Raw genomic sequence first — 8,362 nt, 5'->3', positions numbered from 1 at the left:
AAAAAAAAAAAAAAAAAAAAAAAAAATGCTGGGCACGGTGGCTCACACTTGTAATCCTAGCATTTTGGGAGGCCGAGGCGGGCAGATCACCTAAGTCAGGAGTTTGAGACCAGCCTGGCCAACATGGTGAAACCCCGTCTCTCTAAAAAAAAAAAAAAAAGCTGGGCACGGTGGCTCACATCTGTAATCCCAGCACTTTGGGAGGCTGAGGCAGGTGGATCACAAGGTAAGGCGTTCAAGACCAGCCTGGCTAACACAGTGAAACCCTGTTTCTACTAAAAATACAAAAAATTAGTCAGGCGTGGTGGCAGGCACCTGTAATCCCAGCTACCTGGAAGGCTGTGGTAGGAGAATGATTTGAACCTGGGAGGGGAGGTTCCAGTGACCGAGATCACGCCTTTGCACTCCAGCCCAGGCAACAGTGCAAGATGCCATCTCAAGAAAAAAAAATTAGCTGGTCATGGTGGCATACTCCTGTAATCCCAGCTACTCAGGAGGCTGAGTTGAGAGAATCACTTGAACCCAAGAGGTGGAGGTTGCAGTGAGCCAAGATTGCACCATTGCACTCCAGCCTCGGCGACAGATCAAGATTCTGTCTCAAAAGAAATTTTTTTTTCTCTCATTTACTTTTTTCTGAGACAAAGTCTTGCTCTGTCACCCAGGCTGGAGTGCAATGGCACAATCTGAGTTCACTGCAACGTCTGCCTCCTCAGTTCAAGCAATTCTCCTTCTTCAGCCTCATGAGTAACTGGGATTACAGCTACTAATTCGTTGGTCAGGCTGGTCTCGAACTCCTGACCTTATGATCCACCTGTGTCGGGCTCCCTACGTGCTGAGATTACAGGTGTGAGCCACCATGCCCAGTCCTATTTTTTTTTTTTTTTTTTTTTTTGAGACGGAGTTTCGCTCTTGTTACCCAGGCTGGAGTGCAATGGCGCGATCTCGGCTCACCGCAACCTCCGCCTCCTGGGTTCAGGCAATTCTCCTGCCTCAGCCTCCTGAGTAGCTGGGATTACAGGCACGCGCCACCATGCCCAGCTAATTTTTTGTATTTTTAGTAGAGACGGGGTTTCACCATGTTGACCAGGATGGTCTCGATCTCTTGACCTCGTGATCCGCCCGCCTCGGCCTCCCAAAGTGCTGGGATTACAGGCTTGAGCCACCGCGCCCGGCCCCTATTTTTTTTTTTTTTTTAATGGTGGAGTTCTACTCTTGTTGCCTAGGCTGTAATGCAATGGCGTGATACGGACTCACTGCAACCTCCACCTCCCAGGTTCAAGCAATCCTCCTGCCTCAGCCTCCTGAGTAGCTGGGATTACAGGCATGCATTACCATACCCAGATAATTTTTGTGTTTTTAGTACAGATGGGGTTTCACCGTATTGGCCAAGCTGGTCTTGAACTCCTGACCTCAAGTGATCCACCCGCCCTGGCCTCTCAAAGTGCTGGGATTAGAGGTGTGAGCCACTGCGCCTGGCCTTTTTTTTAGATGGTGGAGTTTTACTCTTGTTGCCTAGGCTGGAGTGCAATGGCATGATACGGGCTCACTGCAACCTCTGCTTCCCAGGTTCAAGCAATTCTCCTGCCTCAGCCTCCTGAGTAGCTGGGATTACAGGCACGCCCCACCATGCCCAGCTAATTTTTTGTATTTTTAGTAGAGACGGGGTTTCACCATGTTGACCAGGATGGTCTTAATATCTTGACCTTGTGATCCACCCACCTCAGCCTCCTAAAGTGCTGGGATTACAGGCTTGAGCCACCGCGCCCGGCCCAATTTTTGTATTTTTAGTAGAGATGAGGTTTCACCATGTTGACCAGGCTGGTCTCAAATTCCTGACCTCAGGTATTCCACCCTCCTCAGCCCTCCAAAGTGTTGGGACTTGGATGCCAGCCACCCAGGAAAAAAAAAAAAGTGTTGGGATTACAGGCATGAGCCATTGCACCTGTCCTAGTAATAGTTTTTTAATCTTTTTTTTGAGATAGGGTCTTGCTCTGTCACCCAGGCTGGAGTACAGGGGCAGGATCCTAGCTTATTACAGCCATGATCTCCTGGGTTCAATCAGTTCTCCCACCTTGGCCTCCCAAAGTGTTGGAATGACAGACATCAGCTACTGCGTCCAGCTGATAGTTTCAATTCATTCATTCAGTGAATCCTCGAATGCCTACAATGTACAAAAGCTTAAAGTTGAGAGAGAGCATTCAGGAACCCCAAGTAATTGAATATGACTAAAGCAGAGGCTTCAAGATGAGAAACAAGGCTAGAGTGGTTAGTTTAGATTAGTTCTCAAAGGGCATATAGGTCTTTTTTTTTTTTTTTTTTTTTTTTGAGACGGAGTTTCGCTCTTGTTACCCAGGCTGGAGTGCAATGGCGCGATCTCGGCTCACCACAACCTCCGCCTCCTCGGTTCAGGCAATTCTCCTGCCTCAGCCTCCTGAGTAGCTGGGATTACAGGCACGTGCCACCATGCCCAGCTAGTTTTTTGTATTTTTAGTAGAGACGGGCTTTCACCATGTTGACCAGGATGGTCTCGATCTCTCGACCTCATGATCCACCCGCCTCGGCCTCCCAAAGTGCTGGGATTACAGGCTTGAGCCACCGGGCATATAGGTCTTATCCTGTGAAGCAGATGATTAGTGAGGAACCATGGAGTGTCAGGAACTTTTGTTTTTTTGAGACAGAATCTCACTTTGTCACTCAGGCTGGAATGCAGTGGCATGATCTTGGCTCACTACAATCTTCACCTCTTGGGTCTGAGCAACTCTTCCACCTCAGCCTCCTGAGTAGCTGGAAATATAGGCATGTGCCACCACACTCAGCTAATTTTGGTATTTTTAGTAGAGAAGTGTTTCACCACATTGGCCAGGATGGTTTTGATCCCTTGACCTTGTGATCCATCTGCCTTGGCCTCCTAAAGTGCTGGGATTACAGGTATGAGGCCGAACCTGACCAGGAACTTCTTTTGGCTTATTTTTTAAAATTATATTTTATTTTCTTTTGAGACACTGTCTTGCTTTGTTGTCCAGGCTGGAGTGCAGTGGCACAATCTTGGCTCACTGCAACCTCTGCCTCTCAGGTTCAAGGGATTCTCTTGCCTTAGCCTCCTGAGTAGCTAGGACTACAGGTAGGCTGCCGCCACACCTGGCTAATTTTTGTATTTTTACTTTTATGTTATTTATTTATATTTATTTATTTATTTATTTGTTTAGAGATGGAGTCTCGCTCTGTTGCCTAGGCTGGAGTTCGGTGGCTGGATCTTGTCTCACTGCAACCTCTGCCGCCTGGGTTCAAGTGATTCTCCTGCCTCAGCCTCCCGAGTAGCGGGATTAAAGGTGTCTGCCACCATGCCTGCCTAATTTTAATATTTTTAGTAGACATGGGATTTTACTATGTTGGCCAGGCTGATCTCAAAGTCCTGGCTTCAAGTGATCCACCTGCCTCAGCCTTCCAAAGTGCTGGAATTCCAAGCATAAGCCACAGTGCCCGACTCTTTTGGTTTATATTTATTTTACAATGGCTTGTGTTTCTCAAACTTTTATTATTTATTACTTTTTTTTTGAGACAGAGTCTTATTCTGTCACTTACGCTGGAATGCAATGGCGCAATCTCAGCTCACTGCAACTGTGTCTCCTGGGTTCAAGCAATTCTGCCTCAACGTGCCACCACGCCTGGTTAAGACATGGGGTTTTAATAGACATGGGGTTTCACCATGTCACCCAGGCTGCTCTTGAACTCTTGAGCTCAAGTGATCCACTAGCCTTGGCCTCCCAAAGTGCTGGGACTACAGGCATGAGCTACCATGCTCAGCCTCAAACTTTAGTGTGTTTAAGAATCACCAGGCCGGGCGTGGTGGCTCAAGCCTGTAATCCCAGCACTTTGGGAGGCTGAGGCGGGCGGATCACGAGGTCGAGAGATCGAGACCATCCTGGTCAACATGGTGAAACCCCATCTCTACTAAAGATACAAAAAATCAGCTGGGCATGGTGGCGCGTGCCTATAATCCCAGGTACTCAGGAGGCTGAGGCAGGAGAATTGCCTGAACCCAGGAGGCGGAGGTTGCGGTGAGCCGAGATCGCGCCATTGCACTCCAGCCTGGGTAACAAGAGTGAAACTCCGTCTCAAAAAAAAAAAAAAAGCCGGGCACGGTGGCTCAAGCCTATAATCCCAGCACTTTGGGAGGCCGAGGCGGGTGGATCACGAGGTCAAGAGATCGAGACCATCCTGGTCAACATGGTGAAACCCCGTCTCTAGTAAAGATACAAAAAATTAGCTGGGCATGGTGGCACGTGCCTGTAATCCCAGCTACTCGGGAGGCTGAGGCAGGAGAATTGCCTGAACCCAGGAGGCGGAGGTTGCGGTGAGCCGAGATGGCGCCATTGCACTCCAGCCTGGGTAACAAGAGCGAAACTCCATCTCAAAAAAAAAAAAAAAACAAACAAACAACAAAAAAAAAAACCAAAAAACACAAAAACAAAAAAACCCACACACATACAAAAGCCAGATGGGTTAGGAGGGTATTTTCATATTGCAGTATCATTGTGTTTTTTTGTTTTTGTTTTCGAGATAGAATCTTGCTCTGTTGCCTAGGCTGGAGTACAGTGAGTGGTGTGATCTTGGCTCACTGCAACGGTTACTTCGTGGGTTCTCTTGCCTCAGCCTCCTAAGTAGCTGAGACTACAAGCACCCGCCACCACGCCCAGCTAATTTTTGTATTTTAAGTAGAGATGGCATTTTACCATGTTAGTCAGGCTGGTCTCGAACTCCTGACCTCAGGTAATCCACCCACCTCAGCCTCCCAAAGTGATAGGATTACAGGCATGCGCTACCACAGGGTTTCACCATATTGGACCGGCTGGTCTAAAACTCCTGACCTCAGATATCTGCCTGCCTCAGCCTCTCAAAGTGCTGAGATTACAGGCGTGAGCCACTGTGCCTGGCTGATATTGCAGTATCTTCAGAGAGTGTTCATCTGAACTAGATAGAGTTAGTCTTCCTACTTTGCCCTATCACACATCTAAGGACTTAAGCCTCTTCCTCCCAAAGAGGACCTATAGAAGTCCAACAAATCCAGCTCCATCCAGAGGCCAAAAAAAGTAGATGTGGTAGGCATTTAGAAGGTGAAATACACAAGACTTGGCGACTGATTGGATGGGGAGTGTGTGAAGGAGAAGAGGAAGTGGAATGTCCCCGGCCTTTCTACCTTGGGGCAGCTGCTATAGTGGTGTGTCACTCAGTCTAAGAGTGGTAGGTTGGCCAGGTACAGCGGCTCATGCCTCTGTAATCCCAAGCACTTTGGGAAGCTGAGGTGGGGGTAGGGGGGCTGGAGGGGAAGGGATCATGAGGTCAGGAGTTCGAGACCGGCTTGGCTAATATGGTGAAATCCTGTCTCTACTAAAAATACAAAAATTAGCCAGGGATGGTGGTGCACCCCTACAGTCCCAGCGACTCAGGAGGCTGAGGCAGAAGAATCACTTGAACTCAGAAGGCGGAGGTTGTTGTGAGCCAAGATCGCACCACTGCACTCCAACCTGGGCAACAGAGCAAGGCTCTGTTTCAGAAAAAAATAAATAAATAAATAAAAAAGGCCAGGTACAGTGGCTCATGCCTGTAATCCCAGCACTTTGGGAGGCTGAGGCAGGTGGATCACAAGGTCAGGTGTTCAAAACCAGCCTGGCCAACATGGTGAAACCCTGTCTCTACTAAAAACACAAAAATTAGCTGGGCATGGTGGCACGCACCTGTAATCCCAGCTCATCGGGAGGCTGAGGCAGGAGAATTGCTTGAATCAGTACCTGGGAGGCGGAGGTTGCAGTGAGCCGAGATCGCACCACTGCACTCCAGCCTGGGCTACAGAGCAAGACTCTGTCTCAAAAAAAAAAAAAAAAAAAAAGAGCGGTAGTTTCAGGAAGAAGGACCCCTGAGAAAGGTAAAGTGAGGAGTTTTAGTTGAGAGCTGCTGAGTTTGATGTGCCTCTGAGACATCCAAGTGGAGATGTTCAGAAATCAACTGAAAACTCAGAAGAAAGATAGGGACTAGAAAGAATAGATTGGAGGATCAATAGCAAATAGACAGTAACAAAAGTGGGTGAAATTATCCTCAGAAAAGGAATAGAGTGGTAAAAGGATCTTGAAGAAAACCCGAAGGAATAGTCAAGGGAAGGATTGAGTAAGAAAAAAAAAATTGCCGGGCGCGGTGGCTCAAGCCTGTAATCCCAGCACTTTGGGAGGCCGAGGTGGGTGGATCACGAGGTCAAGAGATCGAGACCATCCTGGTCATCATGGTGAAACCCCGTCTCTACTAAAAATACAAAACATTAGCTCGGCGTGGTGGCGCACGCCTGTAATCCCAGCTACTCAGGAGGCTGAGGCAGGAGAATTGCCTGAACCCAGGAGGCGGAGGTTGTGGTGAGCCGAAATCGTGCCATTGCACTCCAGCCCGGGTAACAAGAGTGAAACTCCGTCTCAAAAAAAAAAAAAAAAAAAAATCAAGACCATCCTGGTCAACATGCTGAAACCCCGTCTCTACTAAAAATACAAAAAAAAATTAGCTGGGCATGGTGGCACGTGCCTGTAATCCCAGCTACTCAGGAGGCTGAGGCAGAAGAATTGCCTGAACCCGGGAGGCGGAGGTTGCGGTGAGCCGAGATCGCGCCATTGGACTCCAGCCTGGGTAACAAGAGCAAAACTCTGTCAAAAAAAAAAAAAAAAAAAAAAGAAGAAAAAGAAAAAAAAATTACAGAAAGAACAAAGGAGACAGGCTAGTGAGAGGAAAACTTAACCTCCTGCAAAGTTCAAGAGAAGGAGTGACAAACTGGGAAACATACTGGATTCAGCAAAGAAGTCTGCGGTGACCTTGTGGAGAGTAGTTTTAGTGCAACTTTGGGGACAGCACCAGATTGCAGTGGGTTGAGGAGTGAGTGGGAGGGGAGGGTTGGAGACAGCTGGCAGGGACATTTTTTCAAGCTGTTTGGCCAAGAATGGAGAGAGATAGGATGGTGACTTAATAGAATTGAAAGCTTTTTTTTTTTTTTTTTCTATGCTAACAGAGGAGAGGAAGAAAATTCAGGGACAAAAGGAAATTATAAAGCCCACGGGAAGGAACAAGGCAGAAACCAGTGCACACGCATAGCGATTGTTCTTCAGACAGGAGGGACGCATGTCTTAAGTTTTAGCTGCATGAACGAAGGAAAAGATGAATTGGCTGGAAGCTCAATCGTTGGCTAGTTCTTGCTTATGGATTGTTTCCTCTTGGAAGACAGGCCATGAGTAAGGAGTTCGTTCAATGAACACGTGCATATTTTCTCCCAGCTAGTCAAAAAGTCTAGGGTTACCAGCAGGAGAGAAGAAGACACCGCAGGCCGGGCGCGGTGGCTCACACCTGTAATCCCAGCACTTTGGGAGACTGAGGCGGGCAGATCATAAGGTAAAGGAGATCGAAACCATCCTGGCTAACACGATGAAACCCTATCTCTACTAAAAGTACAAAAAATTAGCCGGGCGTGGTGGCGCACCCATGTAGTCCCAGCTACTTGGGGAGGCTGAGGCAGGAGAATCACTTGAACTCAGGAGGTGGAGGTTGCAGTGAGCTGAGATCAGGCCACTACACTCCAGCGTGGGCGACAGAGCGAGACTCTGTCAAACGAAATAAAAAATAAAAAAAGTGGCCGGGCGCGGTGGCTCAAGCCTGTAATCCCAGCACTTTGGGAGGCCGAGGCGGGTGGATCACGAGGTCAAGAGCTCGAGACCATCCTGGTCAACATGGTGAAACCCCGTCTCTACTAAAAATACAAAAATTAGCTGGGCATGGTGGCGCGTGCCTGTAATCCCAGCTACTAAGGAGGCTGAGGCAGGAGAATTGCCTGAACCCAGGAGGCGGAGGTTGCGGTGAGCCGAGATCGCGCCATTGCACTCCAGCCTGGGTAGCAAGAGCGAAACTCCGTCTCAAAAAAAAAAAATAAAAATAAAAATAAAAATAAAAAAAGTAAGACACTGTACTCGAGGCAAGAATCGGGTTGGAAGCAGGTTGAGGCTGACTGAGAGGAAGTACGATGTTCCTCTAACCATGGGAGGGCTGCTGGTCCACTGAAGGAGAGAGATTTTTCCAAAACCGCATGCTGGGGCTTGGATTTAGGATCCCCCTTCCTCCTCTAGTCACTCTGCCTTCCCGGGCCTATGGCTCACGTCTAAGGCCTAGAGCCTACTCGTTCCCACCGAGGACCAGCTGGAAGCCATTTTGATTATGCTCCACCACGAAGGAGGACAATACAGCCCCGCCCAGAGCGAGGCGCGCCCCCGCGGCGGCCCGGGTGCGCGTGTCCGCGTCTCTTCCCGCCGGCCGGGCGGGCGCCTGGCCCAGGACGCGGCGG

The sequence above is a fragment of the Saimiri boliviensis genome, chromosome 17, assembly GCF_048565385.1.
Source record: "Saimiri boliviensis isolate mSaiBol1 chromosome 17, mSaiBol1.pri, whole genome shotgun sequence".
Taxonomy (NCBI): domain Eukaryota; kingdom Metazoa; phylum Chordata; class Mammalia; order Primates; family Cebidae; genus Saimiri; species Saimiri boliviensis.
This window is presented reverse-complemented; position numbering follows the sequence as displayed.